Source organism: Passer montanus, unplaced genomic scaffold (genome assembly GCF_014805655.1).
Source record: "Passer montanus isolate IOZ18808 unplaced genomic scaffold, ASM1480565v1 scaffold105, whole genome shotgun sequence".
NCBI classification, from domain to species: Eukaryota; Metazoa; Chordata; class Aves; order Passeriformes; family Passeridae; genus Passer; species Passer montanus.
Window position 1 is genome coordinate 1844199 of NW_024357059.1, and position 16256 is coordinate 1860454.

The following is a 16256-nucleotide window of genomic DNA, read 5'->3' on the forward strand; positions in this document are numbered from 1 at the left end:
ACTCCCTTTAATTTCTGACAGCAACTCAACTCTGTAACGTGGGGTTGTGTGTATAGCACCTGCAGATCTTAATCACAGCCCTGGTCTTCCTCCTCCTTGTTCCATGAACACCCCATATAAAATTTAATCACAGATTCTCAGCCTGGTGGAGTCCATAACAAGATGATCTTCCTGATGACACAAACAATTACACTAAACAGCATCAGCCTTTATGGAGACATGGAAAGTGGGCCTTCTGGATACTGACAAAATATTTAGGGTGAAACAATTTACTTTGTGTCATCAAGTCCTGCTAATCAAAATTTTTAAACTTACATCAGATTCAAGGTTCTTCATTTTGGACAATGTTTAGTGGGGGGATTATAGGGAGTGGGAGGGGTGTTCCCTCATTACTTTTTAATAGCATTTAATGGGGTTTTTTTGTAACAGAATGAACTTATAGGTGTCCAAGCACTAAAAAAAACATGTTCAGTTATAACAAAGGTAAATATATATACGTAGGGACATTATTTCTCAAATCTGTGATATTGCTTTTTCATGGTTTTCTTTTTGCATTCATTTAACTAAGGATAATCAAGTGGTCTGTGCTTTATTTTAAGACTCAGGCATCTGAGGCTTACAGTGAACACTGGTAGATTTATGTCTGCACAGAGAAGGGTTAAGTTACATAAACCATTTCAAAATCTGCAAGTTACTGGATTTAAGTGTAACTACAGATAGAAGTGATAAATGTTAAATTAATGATAGCAGAGTAGACTTATAATTATGGAGGGAGGATATGTACATTTAATCATTTCTTGCCTATGAAAAAGTTCCAATTGAACAAAAATCCATCCCACTGTTGGGGGAATTGCTCTTTCTTCATTGTTGCAATAAAAGAGAAATTTAATTTATGGGTAGCTGTAAGAGAGAAATCTGCATAAACTTGCTTGAAAGTACGCCATGGGACAGAATTTGCTTTTAAAATATTAATAGACAATCTTATTTTTCTATGATACTGGCAAAGGAAAAATGTTCAAGAAAAAACATAAATGAAATTTCCAAATTGCCACTCAAAAATCTACTCTGACTCAGTTTGGAAAGCTTCTTACAGTGGCAAGAGATTGCCAGTATTGGGCAGCCTTTTGGTTGCAGCTGAGAAGAGACTTTACGAAAGGTATTTAGGAAACAGAACCACTTCTAAATGCAGTTGTTAAAGGAGAGGGCAGAAGTAGGTTTTACCATTGTGGTGTTCACTGTGTTCTGCAGAATAGAATTAGACCTCTGAAAAAGCAGCTGTGGAGTGCATGGGAAGTGGTAACTCAGTATTTGGGTAATTTTGAAAGAAAGTACAGGATTATTTTACTTTACTTTCCCTCAACGGGCTCCATTCCATCATAGCAGAAAAGTGTTCCAGGCAATGCTCTGCTTTTGTGCTTTGAGCCAAACAATTTTTACCCTGGAAGATCCCTCTGTTGTTAGAGGGAAAGTTCTGCTTGATGGTGGTCTCCAAAAATGCTTAGTTTGGTGTCTTCAGCTCTGTTAGCTAAAATGTTAATATTACAATATGTGCTTTGTAGTAAAAATGTCAAGATACCATCAAAAAGCTAAACTGAGAACAAATTGTTCTCATTGCAAATGTACATTACAAAATGGCAAGTCTGTTGGGCATCTATCTTTGTAAAATATCCTCTTGTCTTTGTTTCCCTATACTTTCCCACAATATTTGAGGCCTAATGCATTTATGAGGAAGCTCTAGGGGAAATGAAGTAATAACAGTCTGAATAAAATATTCAGAAACTTAAGATATATTGTGTTAGTTTTCAACTCCTGTGACATCCTTTCATTTTTTATTCTGTATTGTTACTTATTGTGAGTTTTTTTCCCTATAAAAATTTTTTTCACATGTTTTATCTAGCTAGCTGTCTGCATATGAAAGTAATATAGCAAACCAGATGACCTAGATCTTGTTAGCATTGCCTTATAGAATAAGGCAATAGTCTTATTCTTCATTAAGTTGTGAAAAAGAGACATTTAAAGCAAAGGGAAGCTCAGCTCTGAGGCTGTACCTTCCAGGTTTTAGACTTGTCCTTTGGCCATGGATTTTTTAAAGATATCTTAACTTTTTATTTTGTTTGATATAGACAAAAGAAGTACAACTTATATTATAGAATACAGCTGTCAATGCTGAAAAGGAAGCCTAAACCAAAGAATATGGTGAAGTGCTTTTTAGTATCAGAGCTGGAATTTTAAATACAGTTTATTTGGACAAGCAAAACGTCCAGCAGCATTCAGGATCTTAAAAACTGCATTTTCATGCAAACATACACATAAAATTCCTGTGCTAATTATGTGATTTCATGAGAAAATAACACAGAGATGAGCATTTTTCACAAGCAGACCTTGTGCTTCTGAGACTTGCAGTGTGATTTTCATAAATGCAGACTTCTGATTCTTCCATAACTTGAGCATTTTGCAGGCATGGACAACCACAAAATACTGACACTTGGGAGAATCCATGCAGAACTTTCATGGGGAACCATTTAGATTTCTTCCTTTTGATGAAGAATCCAGCTTTCAGAGGTTTACTTCAAATGTCTGCTTCAAAACATACTACACCTAGAGCCATGATGATGAATTACTGGTTCACTGATGGTGAATTACTGAGTTTAATCTTGCACGTTTCCTTTGGTATGAAGTCTTTGAAATTTATAACATGCAGATCAGTAATTAAAGAATGGGAGGCTTGCAAGATGATGCATAGTGCAGTAGTGCAGATGCTTACTGCAGATGAGTGATTTGCCCTCTAGTAACATTCAAGTGTGAACACAGAGAATAGGAGTTCTATATCAGATCTCTGTCTGATTTGTGGTTGTAATGAGAAGTTTTCAATTCATGTAAGTGGAAATCGGCCACCTTCACCAGCATCATCCCCACAATCAGGTCCCAGTTGTCTCCAAGAGCTGGAGGAGCAGAGAAAACCCAGCCCAGTTATGCTCCTTCCTCAGGTCTCCTTCCTTGACTGCACTGTTGGTTTGGGGTTACTAACCTGATGTGCCTGTTCTAGTGCAGAGATCTGTGCCCTTGGAGCTGCAGTCTTCCCAGACCATCAACAAGTTCTTGTGTTTTCTCTGTGCCTAATTATGAACAGACAACTGCACTTTAAATCCTCAGAGATGAAGGGTTTGTATTATTATTTTTCTTCTGAAAAGATGCAAAATTACAGTGGAAACATAAAAAGAGAATAATATTCCTGGTTGTGCACGGCAGTCCTTTGGATTGCTAAAAAATTAGGCTTCCCTCCACATGTGTAGCTACTGTGGCTTGACCTGTCACTTCTGTCTGCAGACTTTTCAAGCAGATGTGGCTGATTTGAGCCTCATTCCTGCTGTGAATCTGTAAATTCTGCAGGCTGGGTAAGATGAACTCATTTTTACTTGTGATATCTCCTGTTACAGACCCTCTTCTGGAGATTAAGTAGCAGACAGATTAGTGCTGTTAGTAACACTTTAATCCATGAGTGTTGCCTGGCAAGTCCCAGGGGAGTGACATTAGAAAGCACTACCTGCAATAAATGATATCTGATATATATTTCCAGCATTGACATAAAAGCGGAGAAGTTCAGAGACAAATTTGTCTCTGCATTTCAGTGAGGCTATACCACTGATTACCGTGGCTTTGATTGTCAAAAGCAATAGTAAAGTTTGGCCAAATGCAATCCTCATGTAATACTTTTTGAAAGATGAAACTAAAATTTGGGTTCTCCTGCATTTCCCTGTGAAATTCACTTAAGTTATCTGCTGCAGTATTTCTTTTCCATATCTGTCTAAAAATAGTATAAAAGATCAATAATTTTATTGCAACCTTTTTATTACTACTTCCAGGATTGCTTTTGGTATGAAGTGTCTCGTTTATGAAATTAGAAACTGTTCTTAGAGTATTAACGTCTAAACTTGGAAACCTATCTTGCCATAACAAGTTTACTTGTTTAGAGTTATTTTGAATATGGTAAACAAAGAAGAGGTTGACAAGAGCAATAGTAGCTAATTAAGCATATTTATTAATTTAGTTTTTTTCTTTGAAGCTGGTACTGAGCATCCCTCACACTTAGCAGCTCCTTGGGATGCTGTGGCCAGGGTGGTGTTGCAGGCTGCACCTGTGGAACACAGCCACCACAGCAGCCTCTTACCCCCCTGCACACCTGGTCAGGGCTCTATGCTAGACAGAGGAATCCCTGCACAATCCTGAGCTGAGTCTTTCCACACTGCCCCTTGGAGCTCAGCAGGAATTATTCTGCTTGGCAAAAATAGGAGCTGTTTTATTATCACAACTCTCATAGAAGCAGAGGTATTTTTCCAGATGTTTTTGATACAGTTGCTTTTGGTGAGTTATTTTCTTTTATTTAGTCCTCTTTTCCAAATCTTACTAAGAATTAGTTTTTTTCTTTATACAAGAATTTCTGCAGACAGTGCAGTAAAATTCATATGGCCTATTACATTTAATTAAATTTTAAGTTATCCTTTGTTGAGAAGTCAACAGATAAAATTAATGAAGCAGACATCTTCATTTAGAATCTAAAATTTTCTAAATAAGCTTTTAATAAATTGGGCTTGAGTGAGCCACCAATATTCTTTAATGAGCTACTGACATTCTGTAAGTTTTCACAATCCCTCCTAATATGCTGGTCAACTGAAAATAATATTATCACATAAAAAAGCTATTCAGAGGAAAACCTAGGGGAAAAGTCAAAATAAGAATTATAAATGTCCATAGCTTTTTTTTTTTTCCTCTTTTTTTTTTCTTTTTGTATCAGAAAGAGGAAACAGTGACAGATTTTGGTCATACATTTAGTAAGGTGTTCTTGATGGTGGTCTTAATTTATTCGTTTTAAAAATTAAACAGTCCAAGAGAGGGTTTTTAGGACCAACATAGTTTGTAAGTTTGCTGAACCAGAGGTACTCTGTAAATTAGAAAACTGCCAGCTTAAAATACATAAGGTAAAAGCCCTGTAATAATGTCACCCTTAGTAGACCAATGGAAAAGTTATTTCTTTCACTCAATGTTATTTTCTTGCGTGAGAGAGCAAAAATTAAAGCAACTAATCCACTGCACTGAACAACATTTAGCAGAACTTGGAGGCTTCAATTAACCACTTTTTAATAAAAGTACTAATCTCTATTAAATGAAATCCTTCAAGGGTTCACTTTGAAACAATGCATAAAGAGTAATCAGGGGCCTGCTGGGGCATATAGCAGGAATGTGCTGTGTAATCAAATTCTAGAAGATTTAAACAACAAAATACAAGAAAAAAGGAGAAATTTCTTAAGCCTTTTTAAAGTAAAAAGGGGGTTTGTATTGTTTTCTTCCTTATCACTAGATTTTAATATTTAGCATAATAAAAAACAACAAAAAAGTATTACATTAAAGCCTTTATTTCAAAGTCAAGTCAAAACAAGAAAATCATTGAAAACTACTTATATGCCCTCCTTGTAAATGACTTCTATCATAAAACTTTGCAAATAATAAGACATGCTTCTTAACTGTTTTTTCTCCTTACCTGTACTATGAGAATTCATTAAAATCAGAAACTAATTAATCACAAATTGCATGTTTAGTTCCTTCCAGAATCCTCTAGAACATTGCAAGCTGCATTCAACATAGAGCACTGGAGAGCAGCAGGGATTTGTATCCTCAGTCACATGTATTTGGGTATATAGTATTGAATAACCTTGTAGAGTTCAAGTAAATTGCTATAAGCACGGCATTGTCTTTAACAGACAATATTTGATTGGTATTAATTTAAAGAAAGGCCCATACCACTTTGCTTTCCAATGTATTTCCATCTCAAGGAATAAGAATCTTCAGACATGCTTGTATTCTGATTTCTGTCACTGCAAATCTCTGTGTAAGTGGAAAGTAGAAAAGTAAAAAATAGTAAAAAACCCCACAAAACAAACAAACAAAACAACCCCCCCCCCCCAAAAAAAAAAAGTGAAATAACTCCCCAAAAAAACCCCAAATGAATTGCCTATTATAAGATTTCATATCAGTCACTTTGTGTCTAGGAATTTAAATTCCAACTCTGGTACCAGTGGATGAGCATAATGGCAGTTTTGGCAGTCTTGTCTAACCCTTCAGCAACCCCCCCACCTTTCATGAGGTGACGGGATGGAAGTTGCGCTGCCATGCCAGTGGCGTTAGCATTTTACACTACTGATCTAAGCCATCCTGGATCAGCTAAGCTCTCTTACTCTTGTATAACTTTCCAAGTAGGAAGAGTCAGCTGTGGCTACCTAGACTGGCCAGCTGACTCAGAAGCCACATCAATGCCTATTTTCTTAGGCCCATAGCTTGCAGTGAGGTCAAGAATGGTTTAAGGAAGTCATTTGGCTTTTCTGAGAGAGACAGAAGATGGACTGACTAGCCTGCAGAAGATATTTCTATACTTTATAAAAAGTTGTTCCACAAAATCCGTCTATTCACATGAAAATATTTTACTGGGTTTTGGAGGAAAAAAAAGGACTATCTACCAAAATGTAGTGACAGTCTTCTTTCTATCTTCCTGTTCAAATGCCTTCACAGTGGCTTTCCTGTGGTGCTACAAAAGTAATCTTAATCCTCTGCAAGCTGTATCATCAATCAGTAGCCTTTACCATGACTTTTAATTGCAAAATTTTATGAAGAAAAAGAAAATGGTGTTCAGTCCCACAGAGTGGAGATATTGCATCATGGATGTTTACAACTTCTTTTGCCTTTGAGTCTGAGTCCTTTTCCAAAGCTTCAACAAGATTATTTATTCATTCTTGTTTTTTACTTTGACATTGGTGTAATTGGGATCCTCCACTTCAGTTGTGTTTTGTGCTTATGCATATATAGGTACAGTTGCAGGAGTTATTGCACGTAAGGAATATTACATGCCAAAGATTTATTTTTTTATATAATTTCTGGCAGCTAGTTAGCAAAACTAGGACAAAAAATTACCTGTTGTGGCTAAAAGCACAAGAAACTATGGCAGCAATGTGACAGCATGGGGCTTGTTTTCCTCATTGTTTGGCTCCAGTCCTTCATATTTTCCAAAGTCATGAAACTGTGCGTTGCCCAGAAGCAAGAATTTGTAGAATTTGAGATTTAATGAGGCCCACCCAGGTTCACTATAAAATTCTAATCCTAATATTAATTCAAGGATTAAAAATGAAACTGTAGGACTGTCTTAATAATCACAACCAGGACAGGCTGAAAGAAAACCTTTCAGTAAACCTTTCAAACATCAAAAAAAGCTTATTCTGTACATTAAAACAGAATGGAAAATCCACTGAAATATTTTCTGTTACCTATAATATAGGTTGTAATTATGTGTTGATACACAGCATGGTTACTATGATTAAACTTTGATATAGATCACCTTCAAAGTAATTTCTTACACAAGAATTTAAAATTAAAATCCTGCTTGAGATTTTGTATCATGTCTTTTCCTCACGGAATTCTGCAGATTTAACCAAATTTAAAACTTACTGAAACAGAAATACTAGCTGATCCTTTTTGCAACATTGCTTTTAAGGTAAGACCCTCTGTTCAGATCAAACAAGAAACATGAAATATACCTATATAATTTATATTTCCAGTTACTTTCTTCTTTTCTTAGTCTGAGATTTAATGAGAATTTATTTCTCAAGGCTATTCTTTTTCTTATAATTTCACCCTGGAGAAAAGTAATGAAACTTTATAAATTCTTATTTGGTGATTGCCACTTCATTATTAAAAAATACTATGTGTTTACTTTTGCTTAAGCTGCATGGGTAGGAATAAACTTCAGAAGAAAACAGGAATAATGGATTTATGTGTGCAGAAAGAAAAAATTTTGATAAGACTAATCCATCGTAGAAAAATGGGTGTGCTTATGCAGTCATACTTGAGTCATAGAATATTGGAATAACTTGCATTGAATGTAACTTACAAGATTTTACTTCCTTTTCCAATTAAGGAAGTGCATGCTGAAGAACAACCTGTGAAATTGCACAGTCCATAGGGAAAAACCACAACTAATTATTGTACACAGGGAGCTATATGGCAAAAAAAATACTTTGTCTCTTGCACTTCTGTAAAATTGGGCTCAAAGTGTGATAGATTTATGTACTTCTTAATTTCATCTCTCAGCAATTTTCCTCTATTCGGGAACTTACAGGGCTCTTGGATCAGGTAGTCTGACTGCTTTCATCTGAGAGGGATAAGAGTTGACAGCAGTAGTCACAGTGGTCTTTGTTTCTCATTTCAAGTTGAGTCAGACTGATGATGAAGAGAAGGAAAAAGCGAAGTTGCATTGCCAAGGGGAGTAAAGGAGCAATGCTCAGCACTAAAGCTCAACCTGGATGAAAAGTATTGTAGTGTAGTAGACAAAGGCCTGTAAATTTTCTTGTGTAGTTGTGATTCTAACTGAGAAATACTAAAAAGACAAGGAAAACTCCTTGATATAAAAAAAAGTAATTCTTTGTCTTTGAACCTGACACGTATGTGTATGACATAGAATTATTATGGGCAGAATATGATCAAAAAGCAATAAATATGTCACTAGTTTTCTCATGAGTGATTTTTACATGGACGCAGCAATGCAGGTTAAAAAATAGTACCAAATCTAAGACCTTTTTTTCAAAAAACAATTGACTTGCATAATGCTGTAAACATTTGGTCATAAGTATAGAATCTTTAGTTCTACAATAGTCTGTCTAAGTGTTTCAGTTTTGCTGAAATGTAACATTTTAAATATGCTGCCTGCATATTTAAATTGTTACATTGCAGTTGCACACTCTTCCCTCCCAACAGCATTGTAGGTTTAAAGCAGAATCAAAATCCGTAGAAAGTTTCTCATGCTATTCATAACAGCTGAACCAGGCTTTATATGACAGTGTTTCAAATTGATAATTCATTCCCATTGCTTCAGAAATGTATTCTCTAGGTATTTTGAACTTCATGGTTCACAGCTATGTAAATTTGCTGTAAACAATACAATGAAACTGTCTTTTTGTAAGAACAAGGTATCTATATGTTATTATTATATTTGTGATTAAATTAGGAATCTAATAATCAGATGATACTTTAGTTGTGGGGTTTTTTTATTTATTTATTTATTTATTTGTGACCTAAAACATTGTATTAGGTAGGCAGTTGAAACTTGCATGATATTTTTCAGGAAAATTAAATATTACAAGTCTCCAGGACTTAACAGGGGAGAAAATGCTCATTATACAACTGAGCCTAGATTATAATAATTGTGAAATACTATAATGCCAAAATCACTAGGAAATAAAATATTATAATGCCAAACTTCACTCAAGTGAAATTTAACATACTGTAGTGAACAAGTCTCCTTTCTCAAAAACAAATTTATGAGAGATTTGCTGTGTGTTTGCTAATGCAACTGGCAGCAAGCTTTTTTTAATGAAGTTTTTTTCTTTTTGTTTCTGCCTTACCCCTGCCCAAAATCAAAGGTCACTAAGGGTTGTGTGGCAGCAGTTTTATCAAGCAGCTCTGGACCGCCTCTGATATTTTCCTTCACATTGTGTCAGACAAGGCAGAGAAGGAAGCTCTGCAGTGGAAGGAGAGGAGCAGCTGTTCAAGCAGCTGTGTGGAAGGATCCATATGAGGATCCAGAAGGGGGTTTGGGGGAAAGAGCTGCTGTATTCCTGGCTGCAGGAGCTATTACAGATGCTGGAGGGTTGTTCCCTCTTCCCCTGTTCACTGGTGCTTTTGCCTTCTTCCTGAGGTGCATCAGCTCGTTTTGTTTTGACCATATGTGAGCAGGTACAGCCCACAAAGCATTTACTTTGTATTAAGTGTCATTTTTCTGAATGGTTTTCCATTCATGATTTGTGCTAATGTCAGATATGATTTGAATGTAAACTCTCAAACCTAAAAACTTGTCTGTACTTCCTCCATTCAACATCCTGTTTGGTGAAAGACAGCTGTTTTAGTAGAAGTCAAAATATCCATTTTGATAATGTGCTGGAAATGTTTCCTTACATCTGACAACAGTATCAAAACTTGCTAAGATTTTACTAAGTTTTGTTTCAAGTAATAAATCACTGGCATCTTTTGTTAAATATTTCCCTGTAATATTTAAGAGTTAGCTAAAGTAATGCATTTATTTTCAGTTCATGTGTTACTGAAATTAAAGGTCACAATGGATCATATAACAAAAAAATTACATCTGAAGCAAATTTTGAAGCTGTTGTTTATAATGAAAATTTGAATGTCAAATGAGGGAAAAATACTGTAACTTAATTCAGAATATGTCCACTGTCTCTTGAAAAGAACATGTATAAACCAGCTAACATTGAAAATACTCTTGTCAATGCCACCATTTGACTATTGAAATCTAAACAGCACACGAGGCTTGGCACATGCCTAAAACATATCTCTCTATTATTTGATGCTTCCTAGGGCAGAATTCGGTAAAATCTGGTGCTTAAAACACTGAGGAAAAAGAAAAATAAGACACACAGGCTGTAGGACAGAAAATGAAATAGCTGCATCTATACAAGATTTGCTCAATTCAGAACTCATGTTTTGTATTATAAAGATGGCAAGAATGGTCCAGGAGTCTTCCAACACAGTTGGCACATACTGATGAATGTGACACAAAGGTAGTTACAAGAATAGCTGAGAGATGTGGTTGAAGTTTTAGCACTGTCAGAGGACACCAGACGTGATGTGCCTAAGAAGGCTGGAGGTGGTGCAACCATGGCCTCAACCCAGGCTTATCACAAAGGGTGCCTGTGGGACTCCATTATTCAGGGGGCTCAAGAGGGACTTGGGAGTAAACACAGCATGTTAAATAAGATGAAATGTGAACAGGGGCATAAAACTGGTTCAGTTTCATGTTTAGGCTTGGGAACATCTGGAATCCTCATTTATACAGGCCCTTTCATGCAGCTATGTACAATTTAATTTTAATTCCTTCAGCAGCTCAGCACCCACACAGTGGCTAACAAAACCACCTCAATGAAAAAGCAGACAATGCTATAGCTGTCATACATTTATGAGGCAGAATGACTAGTTCAGTCCAGAATTAGATTCGGTGCATAACTCCTACGTATGTATTTTAACCTCGCAATTTTTATTAGACAGCATGAGACCTTGCTTAATGTGAAAGGTATTTTCTTTCCTTAGTTTGAAGAGATAGGAATAATGTTGTACTCTTTTAGAATCCAGAAACAAGGTTAGTTGTTTAAAAGATAAATAATCTACCAGCACTGAGTGGCAGAATAATATTTCCTGTGTATTTTGCTTCCTAGTCATGTATTTGCAGCTACAGACTTGTATGATATAATTTTATTATGACTTTTAAGCTGCATTTGACATAAATTAGAACTTCATATTTTATTACTGCTCTGTAATAACAATTTTATTAAAACAGCTTCATTTTTATAGCTGTATTCATCATTAATATTGTAAATTCAGGAATTTACAACTCTGAAGTCCCTACCTATAAAATTTACTACACTTATGGGAAGTATTGGGGTTTATCTAGATACTCCTGTGAAAGTATACCACAGTGCTCAGTTGTGATGGTCAAGAAAACAAAATCAATCTTCTATCAGAGTTACTAGGCAAGAAATAGATACCAAACTACTGAATATCCTCTTCCCACAATACCAATCTGTGGTCAGTCCACCATTGGTGCACAATTCTGATTCCTTCCAGAAGAAGAATCAAGTTGAAAAAGGTTTGGAGAGAGGCAGCAAGGATGATAAAAGGTAACAAATGGCGTCTGTGTGAAGGGGATACTTGATAAATTATTAATCTGGGAAAAAAAATACTTCAGAAAACATCTTGAAAACCATGTAGGATGGTATGAAGAGGATGGATCGGAGATTAGTGTTCACTGCTTCTCTCTGCAATGGGAAAGTATGAGGAGTACCATTCAAAACAAATGGAAGTGTTTCCCTCTGCAGCAAGGAGAAAGAGATAAAGATGCTGAAATCTTGGAAGAAATCAGCAGGCAGGTTGGTGGGAGAAATCCCATGAAGAGTAACAGAGCATGTAGAAATCACAACTATGCAGGAAGTCCATGAACAGAAGATAATTGTTAGCTGAGAAACTTCTAGGGGAAAGCATTTAATGTGCTTTCCCTTTTTTATAGCCCCTATTTATGACACTGGTAAAGATCAAACGGAGGTCTGGATAAACCTATCATCTGATCAAGTAAGGCTTTCTTATTAGAAAGGGTTTATTTACTCATTTAAAGAGCTTTAAACTCACAGCAGTTTTGGTGAAATCATAAATATGTATCTGAAGAAACCTCATGAATTAAGTTGGTAGGATTCATTCTTCCTTTCATATGCTAAAATTCGTAAGAAGAAAACACTTTTTGAAAGTGTTCTTTACATTATATGCTTCATTTTAATGATATTTTAAAATTTTCTCCTTACACTTCTACAGATCTTAAGGAAGCCTGTAGGAAACTAAATGTCTACACCAGTTTTGGATTTAATAATTCTCCCTAGTTCTTTTTAAAATATCTGTTAAGCTTTCAGCCAAATTGTCTTAGCATGGCTGATAATGACATATGCTCATTCCATATCATGTCTATATAAAGCATACATGCACATTTCCACAGTAGCATTAGCAGAGATGTAACATTTTCATTTCTGTGTCCCTGAAGTAAGAAAACTGTCAGATATAATTACTAAAATCATTAGCCGTTGAATGAAAAGCTCCTAATTATTTTTACATTACCCTATTTATTCTAAGTACAGTATAAAAATTACATGCAGTAAACAATGCTAGGAGATAATTTTTGTAACATACTGTAAGAATAAATGACTGTATTCTATGCCCTCCTATTCTGTATACTCTACTGCATACAACTTGATTTTCAAGACAGTTCAGCATTGTTTTTTTTAGCAGCTCTGATGATAAATTGCTTGAGAAGCCTGTTAGAAAAGAATAAACTATAGCTCTACTTGGTAAAGGTTGGATTGCCAGCCTCTAAGATGATACTAGGAATAAATTTCTGTTAGAAAATTAAATCTTTTAGGACAGCCCAATGATTCCTGAGTTAATGTTCAGACAGGTAAATTCTTAATGCTTCAAGAATGACATAAAAGTGCTTATAGTGCTTATAATTGCACAGTGTTGAAATGAGGCTTAGAAATTTGTCCCAAGCACATCTTGTAATAAGATTGGACTGAAGCATTGCCCTCCTTTGTACTAATACAGATCTAGAAATTTACAGGTACAGGGTTGTTCTTCAGAGACAGTGGAATTTTCCCATTTGATTAAGGAATACTAATCACATCAGTTTGCAATAGCATTGATGCCACTTTGTCACCATATCCTCCTCTAATCCTCTCTGTAATTTGCTTCAGTAATACTCCGTTGCCCATCCATCCTTTCTGTCCCCCTGTAAAGTAAAGAAAGGCTTCAAGCACTGCTCTTTCCCCAGTGAAACTTATCTTCAAGTATTTTCCCTCACCTCCCATGAGCAACCAGTACTGAGTTCATTGCTGTCTGCTTTTTAATACTTTGTTTCACAAACAGTGGAGTGGGTGGAAGATTTTATCATTAAATGGGCAGCATCCACCTTTGAAAGCACTATTTTGCAGTTGTACAATATTGAAACAAACACCTGTCTCTGTGTACTGGCTCTTTCTTTATTACTCCTCAAAAAATAGAAATGCATATGGCGTTGGTAGTTTCATTGCCACACAGCCCTAAGTTAATGCACCTTTAAATGAGCAAAGACAGTTGCAATTACCTTAGCATGAGTTGTACATGACAACTCTGAAGTCTCTACCTATAAAATGTCCTAGTGCCACTGGATGACATGTAGGAATTAATATAACCATTATTTCTTCTTTTCTTCTGTTGATTTCTTAAGACAAAAGATGTGGCTTTTGCCCCATGTTACTCTGCAAGCTGAAACCTGAATCCAGGATCAATCTCTATAGTTTTGTCAGGTTCAAATACTAAAGTTTCACTTCAAAGTCAGTTGAGATTTTTAACCAGTTACCTCAGTCATGAGATCTTTCTTTTCTTTGCCTCACTCTTTCTCCCTCCTCTCAACCAAACCAAACTTCCTAGTGTTAAAAACCAAGCTGTCTTTACCTGCTGACTCCCCATCATATTCTTTACCTCACTGAGCTGTTTACTAGCTTCCTTCCTGGGTCCAGCTTTGCCTTTGTCCATCTCCACAGACCATCTTTGGTCCAATCCTGCATTTAAGAGATCTGACAAGATAAGCACACAATCTCTGGTTCAGAAACCTCACAGGTCACAGGTTTGGTGGAAAAGTGTGTGTAAGCGCGTGTGTGTGTGTGTGTGTAGTGTGTGTGTGTGTGTGTGTGCGCGTGTGTGTGTGTGTACATTCTTAATATATACAAGAATATTTGCAAAATACATGTATGTATTTTACCAAAAAACTTAGGAAACCAAGATCTCATGGATTAGCCAGCCTAGCAGAAACTTCTCCACACATGCAATGGTGTAAGAAGTTTAAAAGTTAATGCATATTCTCAGCCTTGCCCATTCTGGGCCCATCAGAGCTAATGTACATGCAGAACAGTTTTGTGCTTGTGTATTCATCATTACCAAGGGTGGACAGAATATTTTTCATGCATTATATGCACCCTTAATGATAAGGAAAGGAAGGGATGTAGGCATATGTAGGAATAGAGAGGAGCTAATGCAAACATAGTGATGGGGGTTAAAAGTCAAAATACTTTGTGTGTTGAAAACTTTTGAAGTAACTAACTAAACCTATGTTATTGCTAGATACTAAAACAAAAATTAAAGTGTTCGTATGAAAAGGTTGTTCATCCGTGTTAATATCAAGAGGGCACTGTAAAGAAGTAGTCTCCAGATTTGTAAATATTCAACTTTTCGTTGAAGTTACCAGCTTTTAATTGTGATGAAAACAATGCAGCTGCTTGTTTCTGAAGGACAAAGGTTTGGTTATGAAAAGTTATATGCACTACAGTACAGCAGTTTTGGTGGGAAACAGTGACAAAACCCCAGTTTCTTTGGAAAAATGCTATTGTTGATTATTTACAATATATTTCAGTTGTGTATAGATTTCTCACAGTTGCCCAGTAAACACACTGCTTTCATTCTTTGGAGCTTAACAGTTTCTCCTGTGTTCTCAACCTCTTTCCAGCTTAGTACAGTGTTTCTTTTGATGGATTGGTTTTCCTGAGTCAAACTTAAGAACTCAGAGTATCTTATCACACTTTGACCAGCTCGCTTTCTCAAAGGCAAAGAAGAGAGCAGACAAAAAAACCCATCAAGGCTTGTGCCAGTTAAATCCAAGCTCTCAAGGGATTTGTTTTTCTTTTGGCGTCAGATTAGATGTTCAGACCAAGCGGTGTTGCGGGGCCATGGGTGAGTGCCCACTGAACCCTTAACAAGGCTAATCCCAGAGCAGCACATTCCAAGCAGCTAATGGGTGCGAGGGCTTTGCTGGCTCCCACGTCGCTGCGCCGCGGGCAGAGCCAGTGCCCTGCACGGGGCCAGGCACAGTCGTGTTATGAGCAATGACCGGCCGCGGAGAAACGTGGGCAGCAGGCTTTGCTCCGGGACAGCCTCAACGCCAAGCCTGGTACTCAGGTAAAGAAAAGAGAGAAACAACGTGTTCTTGGTGGGATTTTGCAGCAAGGTTAATAAAGAGAGAGACTTACCCAGAGTTAAACTATGAATAAACTGAATTAAAGGATGGCGTGTAGTTTATGAATTCACTGTGAACTTTTAAATTGTCTCATTAACCTTATTGAAGGAGTATTTGAAGAGAAGAAGATAAGCTTCTTGCTCTACTAGTTCTGAAAATACTTTGCTGTAGTCTTCTAAACTTTTTATTTCTTTACTAATTCGCATTATAAGTAAGATTTTAATGCAGACAGTTTAGTTATGAATATGTTGATTTCCTGAAGTTATGATGTAACAAAGACTCCACAGCAAATAGCATAATTTATTATATCTCTGAGCTTTACAGTTAATTTCAAATTTTATCTGAGCTTTACAGTTAATTTCAAATTTTATCTTTTGCAGTAAGATAACAGTCATGGCACAGTGCAACCAGATGCTTTCTTTTAAATTTTGAAGGACAAGGAATTAGGGGATTAGTAAATCACATATTTTGTCATCACAACTCTACCAGGTAGGAGAGTACATTGTTTGAGCTCCAAAAGCTGGAAAGTATCCTTTCCTGATGTGAATAAAGGAGATTTTGAACCCAACTATTATTTTTACAATATTACCTTTGAAGAAGTATGATGAAAATTCAAATA

General features: G+C 36.2%; 1 protein-coding gene across 2 annotated transcripts in view; it reads left to right on the forward strand.

Annotated features, from left to right (window-relative positions):
• TRPM3 (transient receptor potential cation channel subfamily M member 3) overlaps positions 1–16256 on the forward strand; it is a 373625-nt gene that overhangs the window by 221062 nt on the left and 136307 nt on the right. The gene's annotated exons all lie outside the window — the stretch shown is intronic.